The sequence below is a fragment of the Arachis ipaensis genome, chromosome B1 (genome assembly GCF_059453495.1).
Source record: "Arachis ipaensis isolate K30076 ecotype BB chromosome B1, ASM5945349v1, whole genome shotgun sequence".
NCBI lineage: Eukaryota > Viridiplantae > Streptophyta > Magnoliopsida > Fabales > Fabaceae > Arachis > Arachis ipaensis.
Window position 1 is genome coordinate 136,100,042 of NC_142436.1, and position 14,789 is coordinate 136,114,830.

The 14,789-nt window shown below is 30.8% G+C and overlaps 1 long non-coding RNA gene across 3 annotated transcripts; it reads right to left on the reverse strand.

The window, feature by feature from the left end:
- Positions 1-5,891: 5,891 nt before the first annotated feature.
- On the reverse strand, positions 5,892-13,996 carry LOC107635313 (uncharacterized). Of its 3 annotated transcripts, none has more exons than XR_015902470.1 (6): positions 13,797-13,996; positions 13,301-13,428; positions 12,647-12,748; positions 12,308-12,411; positions 12,006-12,132; positions 5,892-6,580 (listed from the first exon to the last, which is right to left on the reverse strand). It is a non-coding gene; the product is annotated as an uncharacterized LOC107635313 (long non-coding RNA). The 3 variants fall into 3 exon arrangements; XR_015902471.1 differs by having other exon boundaries at positions 5,987-6,580; positions 12,006-12,068; positions 12,647-12,757; XR_002347334.2 differs by having other exon boundaries at positions 5,987-6,580; positions 12,647-12,757.
- Between the last annotated feature and the right edge of the window lie 793 nt (positions 13,997-14,789).

The window sequence follows — 14,789 nt, forward strand, 5'->3', positions numbered from 1 at the left end:
ATGATAATAATTTTTATAATAAAATAGTATGTGTACATAAAAAATTAAATATTAAATTATCTATTAACCACTATATATCTGTGTATAAATACATGTATTGTTTAACTTATTTTCAATATGTATTTTATATTCATGACTATATATTTCTGTTAGAAACAAATAAGAATGGTTTATCAATATTGTTATTCTTTTATTTGTTCATTTACAATTTTACAGCAGGAAAGCTGAGTTAACATTCATTTTAGTACAAAACTTCCTCAAATCTTAAAGTGATCAAAATTTTACATCCCTTGTTGGTACCAGTAGAATTTTCACTAACAATTTGCTCTTGCTTATCTTTTATCTTCTTCAATAGAATTCCTACCTTGTTCAAGTCTAGTTCATCCCAAAGGTCATCTAGAATCACAAGGGTATTTTTCTAAGATAGGAAAGGAGAGCAGCTCAACACAAGGGTATCTTTTATTTGCAATTGGCATGATTTCTTCATTGTTTTTTACAACATCAACTAGTTGTTGCACTGTTAGCTCATTTCTTTCAAGCTCCACATTGAGTTCTTTTAGATCCTTAACATGGTTTTCATAATTGATAATATAATCAAGTTGTTGAATACTCGCATCCAGGAGTAAGTCGATAACCTTCTCTAATGGTTTATATTACATCAAGAACAATAGAAGAAGCAAGGAAACTGAGAACTGAATTGCTTGCATTTCAAAAGAAGTGTGTATTAACATTGTGTATACAAGAGTGAAAGGAACATGTATTTATACAATTGTAAGTGGAAGATTCTAGAAATAGAAAGCTAACATGATCATAACCAACTCACAACAAAAAACAGAAACTAGTAACAAACTATAACTACCCTTCATCTCTATTGTTTATTTTACCATTAGTACTCCCTTCAAACTTAGATGGGGATTAAGACTCACTCTAAGATTGATTCTAAACTTATCAAAGAGCTTAATAGAGAGGGATTTTGTGAATATATTAGCAACTTGTTCCAAGGAAGGTATGTAAACTATGTAAAGATTTTTTGGATTGACAGGCTTCCTTAAGAAGTGTAAATCGAGCTCGAGGTGTTTGCAGTTGCTATGCAGAATGGGATTAGCTGCTAGGAGGTAAGCTGATTAATTGTCACAGTAGATGGTTAGGGGAATTTGTTGAGGGATTTTTAGCTTGCTAAGGAGTTGTTGAATGGAGATGATTTCTAATTGAGTAGAGGACAAATACCTGTATTCTGCATCAGTGTTTTTGACACTTTACTAACACCGAATTGTTGCCCAGATAGATGCAGGACCCTGCTATAGATTTGCGATCATCTACATCACTAGCCTAGTCTGCATTTGCATAGGCCAGCATTCTAAAATTAAAACACTTGTAAACACCATACCATGAGGTATTGTGCCTCTTAGATATCGAAGTATGCATTTAAGAGCTTTCCATTGCTAAATAGTAGGATGCTGCAAAAACCGATACACACGATTAACAGAATAATCCAGGTTAGGTTTGCTTGTAGCTAAATATTGTAAAGTTCTTACTATGGACCTATATAGTTTTGGATTATCAAAGGGATCAGAATCATTGACAACTAATTTGAGGTTGAAAAGCATTAGGGTTGGCACTGGATTGGCATTTATCATGCCAGTTTTTATTAATAACTCTAGCATATTTTTCTTGAGATAACATGATGTTGCCGTCATTCTGATAAGTGACTTCAACGCAAAGGAAGAAGTTGAATTTACTCAGGTCTTTCAATGGAAAAATAATATTTAATTTGGCTATTAAAACTTCAATTTATGTAGCATTGTTACCTATGACAACAATATCATCTACATAAATGAGCATATAAGTAATATAGATTGAGGTTTGTCTAATAAAAAGAGAAGTATCAGAAATAATGCTATTGAATCCAAAGTGTTGCAAAGTAGATTTTAAAGTTGAGAACCATGCTCTTCGTTCCTTTTAAAGGCCATAAAGAATATTTAGTTTGCATTCTAGATTTCTAGTTGAGAGTTCATAGCTCTAAGGCTGTCATATAGACTTGTTAAGTGAGAATGCCATTTTAGAAGGCATTATTGAAGTTAAACTGCGTCATAACCCATTTTTGAGATAGAGTAATGCTGAGGACAATTCGAACTGTGGATGGTCTGATCACAGGGGAAAATTTTGTTCATAATCAGTCCCTTCGACTTGGCGAAAGTCTTTGGCAACAAGCCTGGCTTTATATCTCATAATATCACCTTTGTTGTTTCTTTTAGTAGAAAAGTATAGGGGCACTAAGGGGTGGTTCAACTAATGTCCATGTTCCACATTGCCTCAATGCTTGGTACTTAGCATTTGTAGCAGCCTTCCAATGATCACACTACAAAACTTGAGTCACATTATTTGGCAAATTTTGTGTTAAATCATGAGGAGTAGTACACTGTATATAGTAATTTTCCTTACACCAGATTTAAACTTTGTTACTATTGGATGTTGGTTGCTAGTACTATCAATAATAGGTGGTAAACAAACTTCAATTCCATTTATTGGGATGATGTTGGTATTGTACAAAGATATTTTTTATGATGAATCAATTTGAGTGCATGGTGTTGTGTTAACATTGTCCTCTTCAATGGAAATTGAGTATGTGTAAATATAAGAGTAAGAGTGTATGTCATTGTAGTATTAGGAATAGAACTAATAGACATAAGAGGAAAAGAAAGATAAATAGTCACAGAATTTTGATTGCGAGTAGTAGATGTAAGAGTAGTATATGTGAGAATAATTCAGCATATAAAAAATTGTTTTTATCAAATTGCATATTTCTTGATAAGTATATTTTGCCTGATTTGGTCATGCATTTAAAACCATAATGATTGTTGTCATATCCTAGGAAAATAAAATTTTCATATCTAAATTGTAATTTATGTTTATTATATGGTCTTAAAAAGAGAAAGCAAGCATAATAAAAAATTCTAGGCAATGTGTAATTTGGTTTTTCATTGTACAATTTTTAAAAGGGTGATAAATGATTAAGGGTCCGTTTGGGAAACACCAAAAAGCTACTTTTTTTCAACTTTTGACTTATAGAAAGTTACATTAATGTGTTTGGTACAATTTTTTAGATAAACTTTTAACTTTTCAAAAAGTTATTTAAGAGCTTTTGAAAAAGTTAAAAAATGTGACTTCTCCTATTTTCAAAAGCTATTTTATCACTCTTATTTAATGCACAACTTTAAAACAAGGACTTCTATAATAACTTTCCAAACTCAAAATAACTTATTTAAAAGTTAATATTAATAAAAGTCCTTATATTTTAATCTCCTTTTTCAAAAGAACTTATTTAAGAAGTTTAGTCAAACTGGCCCTAAGTGTGCAAGTAGATAACCTACTTAATAAGTAGACAGCAGTTGAGACGGAATTTTCTTAAAATATCATAGGTAAAGTAGCGGTAAATGATAGATGTTCCAAATAAAATTTTTAGAATGGTTAACCACCAAAATTGCACCCAAATAATATTGTTGCTAACAAAAATATACTCGAATTTTGTTATCGACAAAAATGCTCTCAAATAATTTAAAAATGGCCAACATTAAATATATATTCTCAAAAAAATGCTTTAGAGATTCAATTTTGATGCGATTTTTTACATGCATAATTAGATAAATAAGTTATTTTTATCCTTAAAATTTGGTGACTTTTTGCTTAGTATATATTTTTTGTGATTTTTTTGTCAACAGCTAATAATACTTTTGAAAAATAAAATGAAAATATAGAGATCAAATTTTTATCCTCTTTCTTATGTGTATTTTTTTAAACAGTTATCTAAATATTTCTATAAAATTTTGGATTAAATGCATAAGCAGTTTGTCAAATACAAAAGTCGTTTGCCACTTACAAAAAGATAATATTCTTTTTAGACATTTTTGTCGTATTTTTAAATTATTTGAGAGTACTTTTTCGATAATAAAATTCGGGTGCATTTTTATGAGCGACAATTATTTGGGTGCATTTTTTATAGTTTACTCTTTTTAGAAATAGGTGCATATATGATGTGAATTAGTTAAGGATGCATAGATGTGTGTGAAAAGTGAAGTATGGATAAAGCACTATGGGTAATTAGGTTTATACATTAGGATTAAAAAAGTTGTTGTAGGTTAGATAGAGGTTTAAGCTAATCAAAGTTTAAATTTTTGGTCCACTTAACTAAATACATCCTCACCTTTTTCCTAACTACGTTGCAACTCTCTAAAATTTTCATGATATTTATATGCATTCATTAAATATTTGTTAACTGTTAGAAGAAACTGCTTTAGAATGTAAAGTCAAAAGAGGATTGAGTGATTTAAACTTATATACTAGATCGATAAACACATAAGTGTGATTCGATTATTCAATTCTATGTTCTTCTTTTTCATGAGAACCTTATCTTGCAAGTTTGTAATTCTTTTAAAACTCAATCTGAGTGATGGAATTGAATATATATATATATATATATATATATATATATATATATATATATAGCCCTCCATACTTATATATGTTCTTGATTATATTTTTATTTTAATCAAATAGATAGAAGTAGGTAGAATAAATGAGTGTCAGGTAGCTTCCTCTTAGTGAGTATTGATATTCGTTAATTTTATCTTCATTAAGTGAGGAGGAGTTGATAAATTCATATTTTATGTAATTTTTTATTGAAAAAAAAGTGAAATTTATCAACTTGAATTTTATCCTTGTTAATGCACACTTTTATGAATTTTTTTCTAATTGAACTTAATTGATTAAAATATTTTTCTTAGGCCTTTAAAATTGTTAAATTAATTTCACTTTTAGCCCTCCATACTCATATATGTTCTTGATTATATTTCTATTATATATATATATATATATATATATATATCCCTTCATACTCATATATGTTCTTGATTATATTTTTATTTTAATCAAATAGGTAGAAGTAGGTAGAATAAATGAGTGTCAGGTAGCTTCCTCTTAGTGAGTATTGATATTCGTTAATTTTATCTTCATTAAGTGAGGAGGAGTTGATAAATTCATATTTTATGTAATTTTTTATTGAAAAAAAAGTGAAATTTATCAACTTGAATTTTATCCTTGTTAATGCACACCTTTATGAATTTTTTTCTAATTGAACTTAATTGATTAAAATATTTTTCTTAGGCCTTTAAAATTGTTAAATTAATTTCACTTTTATTCCACATGCCTTGATATGTTGTTTAAGCTGTGTAAGATTTAGTATGCAACGATGGCTTGAAAAGATGAAAAAAAAAAAGTAAAACATGATGCATACGCATCATAGCTAGCATGTGACTCACTTAAAATAACATGTGCAATCAGATTTTAAATATACTTCTCTCTAGAATTCCTAGGATCTATAGCAAAATTCTCTCTAATTTTAGGATTTTAATCTTGTCCAAGTTTAATCCTTGTTCATATTTTCTTGTTCTAGCACTTTGGTTTGCTTAGATTCTCTTGTTATTTTTTTTATTTTGTCTTTAGTTTATGAACTCTTGTTGGATGATTTTTGAGTAATGAATTTGATGTTTTATATTACTCTTACTTACTTGAGATAATTAGGTAGTTATAGCTTTTACTAATTGTTGCGATTTATGTTGTTTTATGTTTATGCACTCTAAGTATTTGACAAAATGCTTGAACTAGTTATAAAATATATTTTTTTTATTCTTGAATTGGATTGAAAATTTGGGTGATCTTTAGTTATTAATTTAGAACTATTAATTACCCTTATTTTTGGTAACACTAACATTTTACTAAATTCAATTAGTAAGTTGGTTAATATTTATGAATTAGGTTAATTAAGCTTAATTGACTTTTCTTAATTCATAAAGGTTGACGAATTAAGTTCACTCTTTGTAATGATCATATTGTGATTAGTGATAATGATAATGATTTTTTAACATGTAACCCTTGTCAAGATCTTTTAGAACTTGAAAAGGGGGTGTTGACACAAAAGCAGAGCAAGACATAACAGAGAAAGAGAATCACACAAGCATATATCCTGGTTCGGTTTCCAAGTGCAATGAAACCTACATCCAGTCTCCACCACAACCATGGTGGAATTTCAACTATAATCAAACTTATTACATACACCAATTCCAATGAATTACAACCTAATTCATCTAGTATCACCTATCAAATTTCTAACCTAAACCTAGTATCTACCAAGTGCTATCTCAACTTGACTAAGGAAAACTCCAATCTAGTTCAGCAACCACCAAATGCTATCCCAACTTAACTAAGAAGAACTAATCCTAGTTCAACAAAAACCAAATACATAAAAAATTACTTTGGCTTTTTCAATTTATCTCTTTTGCCTCTTTTCACTAATGGCTTTTTCATTTTCTCACTTTACCATGATTAGCCTTTTTCTCAATTACAGAAAAATAGACATAAAAAAATCATAACAAAAAATCTCAAACAAAGTTCAAAGAAGAAGGAAACAACACTGCACGAAAATTCTCATTCTCTTTCCAATATGCATAGTTGCAGTCAACACTAAGCAAGAGGAAACTTGAATTCATGTCATGCTGCAATTCTTCAAGTTGTGCTGCAATCAACCCTAAGCAAGAGAAAACATGAATTTAAGTTGTGTTATAGCTGTTCAAGATGTAGTAATAATAGTACATTAATTTCAAAAGAAGGAACCAACACTAAAAATTGAATTCAAGTTGTGTTGCAATTAACTTTAAGCAAGAGAAAACCTAAATTCAAGTTGTGTTGGAGTTGCTCAAGGAGTGGTAGTAATAGTACTTTTTTCAAAAGAAGGAACCAACACTAAAACCTGAACTCAATTTGTGTTGCAATCAACTCTAAGCAAGAGGAAACATAAATTCAAGTTTGCTATAGTTGTTCAAGTTGTGTTGTGCTGCATTTAACTCTAAGCAATAGAATCTAGTAGCAGTAGTACCTTGTTTCAAAAGATGGAACCAATACAGAAACCAAAATTCAAGTTGTCCTACAGTCAACTCTAAGCAAGAGAAAACCTAAATTCAAGTTATGTTATAAGTAGTAGTTTCAAGTTGTGCAACAAGTAGTAGTAGTTGTGTTGTCAACTCTAAACAAGAGGAAACTTAAATTCAAGTTGTGCTACTAGTAGTAGTTGTTGTGTTGTTGTCAAGTCTAAGCAAGACAAAGTACTAATAGTAGCAGTAGTTCTGCTGTTGTTAACTCTAAGAAAGAGGAAACCTAAATTCAAGTTGTGCTACAAGTAGTAAGAGTAGTAGTAGTTGTTTTGTTGTCAACTCTAAAAGAGAAGAAACATAAATTAGTTGTGTTACAAGTAGTAGTTTCAAGTTGTGCTACAAGTAGTAGTATCGTTGTCAACTCTAAATAAGAGGAAACCTAAATTCAATTGTGCTACAAGTAGTAGTTTCAAGTTATTCTACAAGCAATAGTTTCAAGTTGTTCTACAAGTAGTAGTAGTTGTGTTGTCAACTCTAAACAAGAGGAAACTTAAATTCAAGTTGTGCTACTAGTAGTAGTAGTTGTGTTGTTGTCATGTCTAAGCAAGACAAAGTAGTAATAGTAGAAGTAGTTCTGCTGTTGTTAACTCTAAGAAAGAGGAAACCTAAATTCAAGTGGTGCTACAAGTAGTAGTAATAGCAGTTGTGTTGTTGTCAACTCTAAACAAGAGGAAACCTAAATTCAGTTGTGGCTACAAGTAGTAGTTTCAAGTTGTTCTACAAGCAGTAGTTTCAAGTTGTGCTACAAGTAGTAGTAGTTATTTTGTCAACTCTAAACAAGAGGAAACTTAAATTCAAGTTGTGCTACTAGTAGTAGTAGTTGTGTTGTCAACTCTAAGCAAGACAAAGTAGTAATAGTAGCAATAGTTCTACTGGTGTTGACACTAAGAAAGAGGAAACCTAAATTCAAGTTGTGCTACAAGTAGTAGTAGTAGTTGTGTTATTGTCAACTCTAGAAGAGAAGAAACATAAATTAGTTGTGCTACAAGTAGTTTCAAGTTCTGTAGTCTCAAGTTGTGCTACAAGTAGTAGTAATAGTAGTTGTGTTGTTGTCAACTCTAAACAAGAGGAAACCTAAATTCAGTTGTGCTACAAGTAGTAGTTTCAAGTTGTGCTACAAGTAGTAATAGTTGTGTTGTCAACTCTAAACAATAGGAAACATAAATTCAAGTTGTGCTACTAGTAATAGTAGTTGTGTTGATGTCATGTCTAAGCAAGACAAAGTAGTAATAGTAGCAGTAGTTCTGCTGTTGTTAACTCTAAGAAAAAGAAAACCTAAATTCAAGTTATGCTACAAGTAGTAGTTTCAAGTTGTACTACAAACAGTAGTCTCAAGTTGTGTAGTAGAGGAAACCTAAATTCAAATGCTACAAGTAGTAGTAGTAGTAGTTGTGTTGTTGTCAACTCTAAAAGAGAAGAAACATAAATTAGTTGTGTTACAAGTAGTAGTTTCAAGTTGTGCTATAAGTAGTAGTAATAGTAGTTGTATTGTTGTCAACTCTAAACAAGAGGAAACCTAAATTCAGTTGTGCTACAAGTAGTAGTTTCAAGTTGTTCTACAAGTAATAGTTTCAAGTTATGCTACAAGTAGTAGTAGTTGTGTTGTCAACTCTAAACAAGAGGAAACTTAAATTCAAGTTGTGCTACTAGTAGTAGTTGTTGTGTTGTTGTCATGTCTAAGCAAGACAAAGTAGTAATAGTAGCAGTAGTTCTGCTATTGTTAACTCTAAGAAAGAGGAAACCTAAATTTAAGTGATACTACAAGTAGTAGTAATAGTAGTTGTGTTGTTGTCAACTCTAAACAAGAGGAAACTTAAATTCAGTTGTGGCTACAAGTAGTAGTTTCAAGTTGTACTACAAGTAGTAGTAGTTGTTTTGTCAACTATAAACAAGAGGAAACTTAAATTCAAGTTGTGCTACTAGTAGTAGTTGTTGTGTTGTTGTCAAGTCTAAGCAAGACAAAGTAGTTGTGTTGTCAAGTCTAAGCAAGACAAAGTAGTAATAGTAGCAATAGTTCTGCTGCTGTTAACACTAAGAAAGAGGAAACCTAAATTCAAGTTGTGCTACAAGTAGTAGTAGTAGTAGTAGTTGTGTTATTGTCAACTCTAAAAGAGAAGAAACATAAATTAGTTGTGCTACAGGAAGTAGTTTCAAGTTCTGTAGTCTCAAGTTGTGCTACAAGTAGTGGTAATAGTAGTTGTGTTGTCAATTCTAAACAAGAGGAAACCTAAATTCAGTTGTGCTACAAGTAGTAGTTTCAAGTTGTGCTACAAGTAGTAGTAGTTGTGTTGTTGTCAAGTCTAAGCAAGACAAAGTAGTTGTGTTGTCAAGTCTAAGCAAGACAAAGTAGTAATAGTAGCAATAGTTCTGCAGCTGTTAACACCAAGAAAGAGGAAACCTAAATTCAAGTTGTGCTACAAGTAGTAGTAGTAGTAGTGTTATTGTCAACTCTAAAAGAGAAGAAACATAAATTAGTTGTGCTACAGGAAGTAGTTTCAAGTTCTGTAGTCTCAAGTTGTGCTACAAGTAGTGGTAATAGTAGTTGTGTTGTTGTCAATTCTAAACAAGAGAAAACCTAAATTCAGTTGTGCTACAAGTAGTAGTAGTTGTGTTGTCAACTCTAAATAAGAGAAAACTTAAATTCAGGTTGTGCTACTAGTAGTAGTAGTTGTTTGTTTTGTTGTCAAGTCTAAGCAAGACAAAGTAGTAATAGTAGCAGTAGTTCTGCTGTTGTTAACTCTAAGAAAGAGGAAACTTAAATTCAAGTTGTGCTACAAATAGTAGTTTCAAGTTGTACTACAAAGAGTAGTCTCAAGTTATATAGTAGAGGAAACCTAAATTCAAGTTGTGCTACAAGTAGTAGTAGTTGTTGTGTTGTCAACTCTAAAAGAGAAAAAACAAATTAGTTGTGCTACAAGTAGTAGTTCCAAGTTGTGCTACAAGTAATAGTAATAATAGTTGTGTTGTTGTCAACTCTAAACAAGAGGAAACCTAAATTCAGTTGTGCTACAAGTAGTAGTTTAAAGTTGTTCTACAAGTAGTAGTTTCAAGTTGTGCTACAAGTAGTAGTAGTTGTGTTATCAAGTCTAAACAAGAGAAAACTTAAATTCAAGTTGTGCTACTAACAGTAATAGTTGTGGTGTTGTCATGTCTAAGCAAGATAAAGTAGTAATAGTAGCAGTAGTACTGCTGTTGTTAACTCTAAGAAAGAGGAAACCTAAATTCAAGTTGTGCTACAAGTAGTAGTAATAGTAGTTGTGTTGTTGTCAACTCTAACCAAGAAGAAACCTAAATTCAGTTGTGGCTACAAGTAGTAGTTTCAAGTTGTTCTACAAGCAATAGTTTCAAGTTGTGTTACAAGTAGTAGTAGTTGTTTTGTCAACTCTAAACAAGAGGAAACTTAAATTCAAATTGTGCTACTAGTAGTAGTTGCGTTGTTGTCATGTCTAAGCAAGACAAAGTAGTAATAGTAGCAGTAGTTTTGCTGTTGTTAACTCTAAGAAAGAGGAAACCTAAATTCAAGTTGTGCTACAAGTAGTAGTAGTAGTAGTAGTAGTAGTAGTTGTGTTGTTGTCAACTCTAAAAGAGAAGAAACATAAATTAGTTGTGCTACAAGTAGTAGTAATAGTAGTTGTGTTGTTGTCAACTCTAAACAAGAGAAAACCTAAATTCAGTTGTGCTACAAGTAGTAGTTTCAAGTTGTTCTACAAGCAGTAGTTTCAAGTTGTGCTACAAGTAGTAGTAGTTGTGTTGTCAACTCTAAATAAGAGGAAACTTAAATTCAGGTTGTGCTACAAATAGTAGTAGTTGTGTTGTTGTCATGTCTAAGAAAGACAAAGTAGTAATAGTAGCAGTAGTTCTGCTATTGTTAACTCTAAGAAAGAGGAAACCTAAAATTCAAGTTGTGCTACAAGCAGTAATTTCAAGTTGTGCTACAAGTAGTAGTAGTTGTGTTGTCAACTCTAAACAAGAGGATACCTAAATTCAAGTTATGCTACAAGTAGTAGTAATAGTAGTTGTGCTGTTGTTAACTCTAAACAAGAGGCATCCTAAATTCAAGTTGTGCTACAAGCAGTAGTAGTAGTAGTTGTGTTGTCAACTCTAAACAAGAGGAAACCTAAATTCAAGTTGTGCTACAAGCAGTAGTAGTAGTTTCAAATTGTGCTACAAGTAGTAGTAGTAGTAATAGTTGTGTTGTCAACTCTAAACAAGAGAAAATCTAATTTCAAGTTGTGCTACTAGTAGTAATAATAGTTGTATTGTTGTCAACTCTAAACAAGAGGAAACCTAAATTCAAATTGTGCTACAAGTAGTAGTTTTAAGTTGTGCTACAAGTAGTAGTAGTTGTGCTGTCAACTCTAAACAAGAAGAAACCTAAATTCAAATTGTGCTACAAGTAGTAGTTTCAAGAAGTAGTAGTAGTAGTGTTAGTAATAGTGTTGCAACTCTAAGCAAGAGAAAACCTAAATTCAAGTTGTGCTACAAGTAGTAGTAGTAGTAATAGTACTAGTTGTATTGTTGTCAACTATAAGAAAGACGAAGTATTAGTTGTGTTAAATTCAACTCTAAAGAAGAGGAAACCTAAATTCAAGTTGTAGTAGTGGTTGTGGTGCTGTCAACTCTAAGCAAGAGAAAATAGTAGTAGTAGTTGTGTTGTTGTCAACTCTAAGCAAGAGGAAATCTAAATTCAGGTTGTGTTACAAGTAGTAGTTTCATTGTCAACTTGTCAACTCTAAGCAAGAGGAAACCTAAATTCAAATTCTGTTACAAGTAGTAGTTTCAAGTTGTGCTAAAAGTAGTAGTAATAGTAGTGTTGCAACTCTAAGCAAGAGGAAACTTCCATTCAAGTTGTGCTGCAGTCAATTCTAAACAAGAGTGATATGTGCTCAAGAGTATCAAAGAGAAACTAGTAGTAGTAGTAGTAGTAGTAGTAGTAGTAGTAGTAGTAGTAGTAGACAACATAAATGAAATCAGAAATGATCAAAGTGAAGGAATTGCAATGGAGATCGAATTCAAACTAACCTTGAATGCATACCTCATGGACTTGATTGCTTCACCGATAAGAAGCTTGGCCGATGTGATAGCCTTCAACAAGAGACACTCAACTTGGTTACTACTTGAGACAATTTTTACGTTGAGCCTACTAGATCTTTTCACCACCACAATGATTTGACAACCAATGTGTCATTTATGGAGCAGCAAAAACACAGCATTCATGATAAGAAAATAGAGATTCAAATATTAAACAAATGTGAGCCCCTCTTCAATTTCGGAAAGAAAAGGATTCAGGATTAAGACAAGAACAATTAAATCATGGTATCTACCATCCGTAGTTCAGCCAATTTTCCCATATTTAGAACCCAATCTTCTGTGCATATCCACTTGGTAACACACCATTTTGTTTTATTTGGATTTTCTCATGCCACAACTGCAAGAAATATGGCATCAAGGTCAACACTCTAAACAGCTTTCCATTATTGTGTAGTAGATAGATCTAACAAAAAAGAGGAAGAATTTATAAACCAAAAAATCACATTAAAATGTCACATGTCCACTTCCCTTCCTTTTCTTTCAGCCCAACTTTAAACTATCTTACATAAGAGTCTTACAACAACATGCTAAATTGACAAGATAATTTTTAACATAAAGCAAGAACAAGGTACCTCATCCTTCAAATTCAAAACCTTCAATCACCACAATGTAGGGAGCATGGTCAAGAGGGGGCTGTAATAGGCCTTGAGCCTCTAACCAACTAATCTTCAGCTCTACCAAAACTTAAAAGTACATCAAGTCAATAGATATGCATACAAATTGAATATATTGAATCGAACAAATTTGGTGTTTAAACTGACATGTTTTGGATAACAGGATTAATTGAAACTGTTCAAAGCCTTCCTAAAGGCTAATCTATTGGATTTGTTCCAAAGAAAATATATAAACTCTTTAGTTGTTTTAGTTGTAAATAACATACTACTCACTGCAGAAACTTAGCCACAAACATAATAAAATTGGTCAAATCAAAGGTTTCTAATAGTTTGTTACAAAATTTCAGATTGGGGTTGGTTTAAAGTATGTGAACAAGCTAGAGGAATCAATGGAATAGGGTTCTATGCATCTGAGACTTTTGTAGCTTCTGGTAAGTGAGAACAAATAATTCAAGAATAATTGTGTTTCTTCCTATCATATTTATTCATTTATGACTTGACTTATAGCAGGGCTTTCTTTTATATTGAAAACAATAATGAATAAGCCAATCAAACGGAATATGTTATGGACAGATTGATGCAAAAATGTAGTGAAAAAGAGTGAACAGAAACCTTTGGCAATTTACGGAACATTTGGTGATTGCAAATGTTTTGAAGAGCTGCCCTAAAAACCAGCATCTTCAACAGATTTACTTCTGAATGCAAACTCAGTTTCTCAGCCACTTTCTTTCTGTACACATCTTGCAAAGGAGAAAAAAAACCACAGAAATTAAAGCTCCTAAACCCGAAACAAATGTAACTTCCCTAATTTGAACAAATTCATCAGATCCTCAGAAAAATAGGGAAAAAAGAATACAAAATTAAACAAGAACCAATGACTTTGAGGCATCCAATATTTTAGAAGGGGAAAAAGATTTCAGTTATTAGGGAATTTGAAAGAAGACCATCAAAAACCTTCAAGAACATCGACAACAATGGCGTTTCTTGAATGTTAGATGACTCGTCATTGAAAAGACTGACAACATGAAAATCAGCAGCGCATAATTTTTGGCCATGAAAATTGAAATAAATGTTAAAAAAAAAGAAAAGAAAAGAAGAAGCCAGGTACATTGAAATTGCTGGTTGTGAATCTTTTTGGTGCTGTTTATGAACGAACGAGCTTTGGCGGCTCGGTTCGGCGGCTCGGTGGTGGCGGTCCTCCCCCTCCCTTCCTTCTTCTCCGTTCAGCCCTCTCTTCTCTCTTCCCTTTCTTTTCTCTCCGTCTCAGCGTTTGGGGATTTGTGGTGAATGAATGGAAAAGAGAGACAACATTAGGGGAAGGCGTTGATGTGAAGCAGTTAGGGGGACGATGTGGTAATGGCGGCTAGTTAGAGTTTTAATTTGGAGATTTTTGGATAGTTTAATAATTTTAATAAAATTAAAGATAATAGAATAATTAAAAAAATTATTTTAATTTAATACCAACATCTTATAAAAAATATTATTTAATTATTAATTTATAAATTATTTTTTAATAAAGATTTTAATTCGATAATTAGAGAAAATAATTAATTTTTTTATTTATAAAATTAAAATATTAAATTTTATAATTTTTATTATTTAATTAAATTGTATAAAATTTTTATTCTTTTGTAACTGTTAAACTGTATAATTTAAATATAGAAAATTATTTAATAATTATAAAATTAGGTAAAATTTTTAATTTAATTGTCAAAACTTGATTTAATTATTTTTAATAAAATAATTTTTAAAAATAAAATCTTTAATGAATAAATAAATTAAAATTAATTCATAATAATATTTTTTCAAAAATTATGGGTCTTACACATTAGCTATATATCAGATGGATGTTGCTAACTTCTTTTATTTTTATTTTACTCTTTCTTAAGTTATTAGTCTTCCAGTCACATTTGGTAATAAATAAAAATACCTAATTCTGTTGTACTTTTTTATAGAAAAATCTTTATTTTATATTAATAAAATAACACTTATCTTTAAAAAAAATATAAATTAAAATATAAAATTAAAAATATTTAATGACTAAAAAAATTAGTCAAAAATAACTATAATTTGTCTTATTTTAGTATTTATTAATTATTAT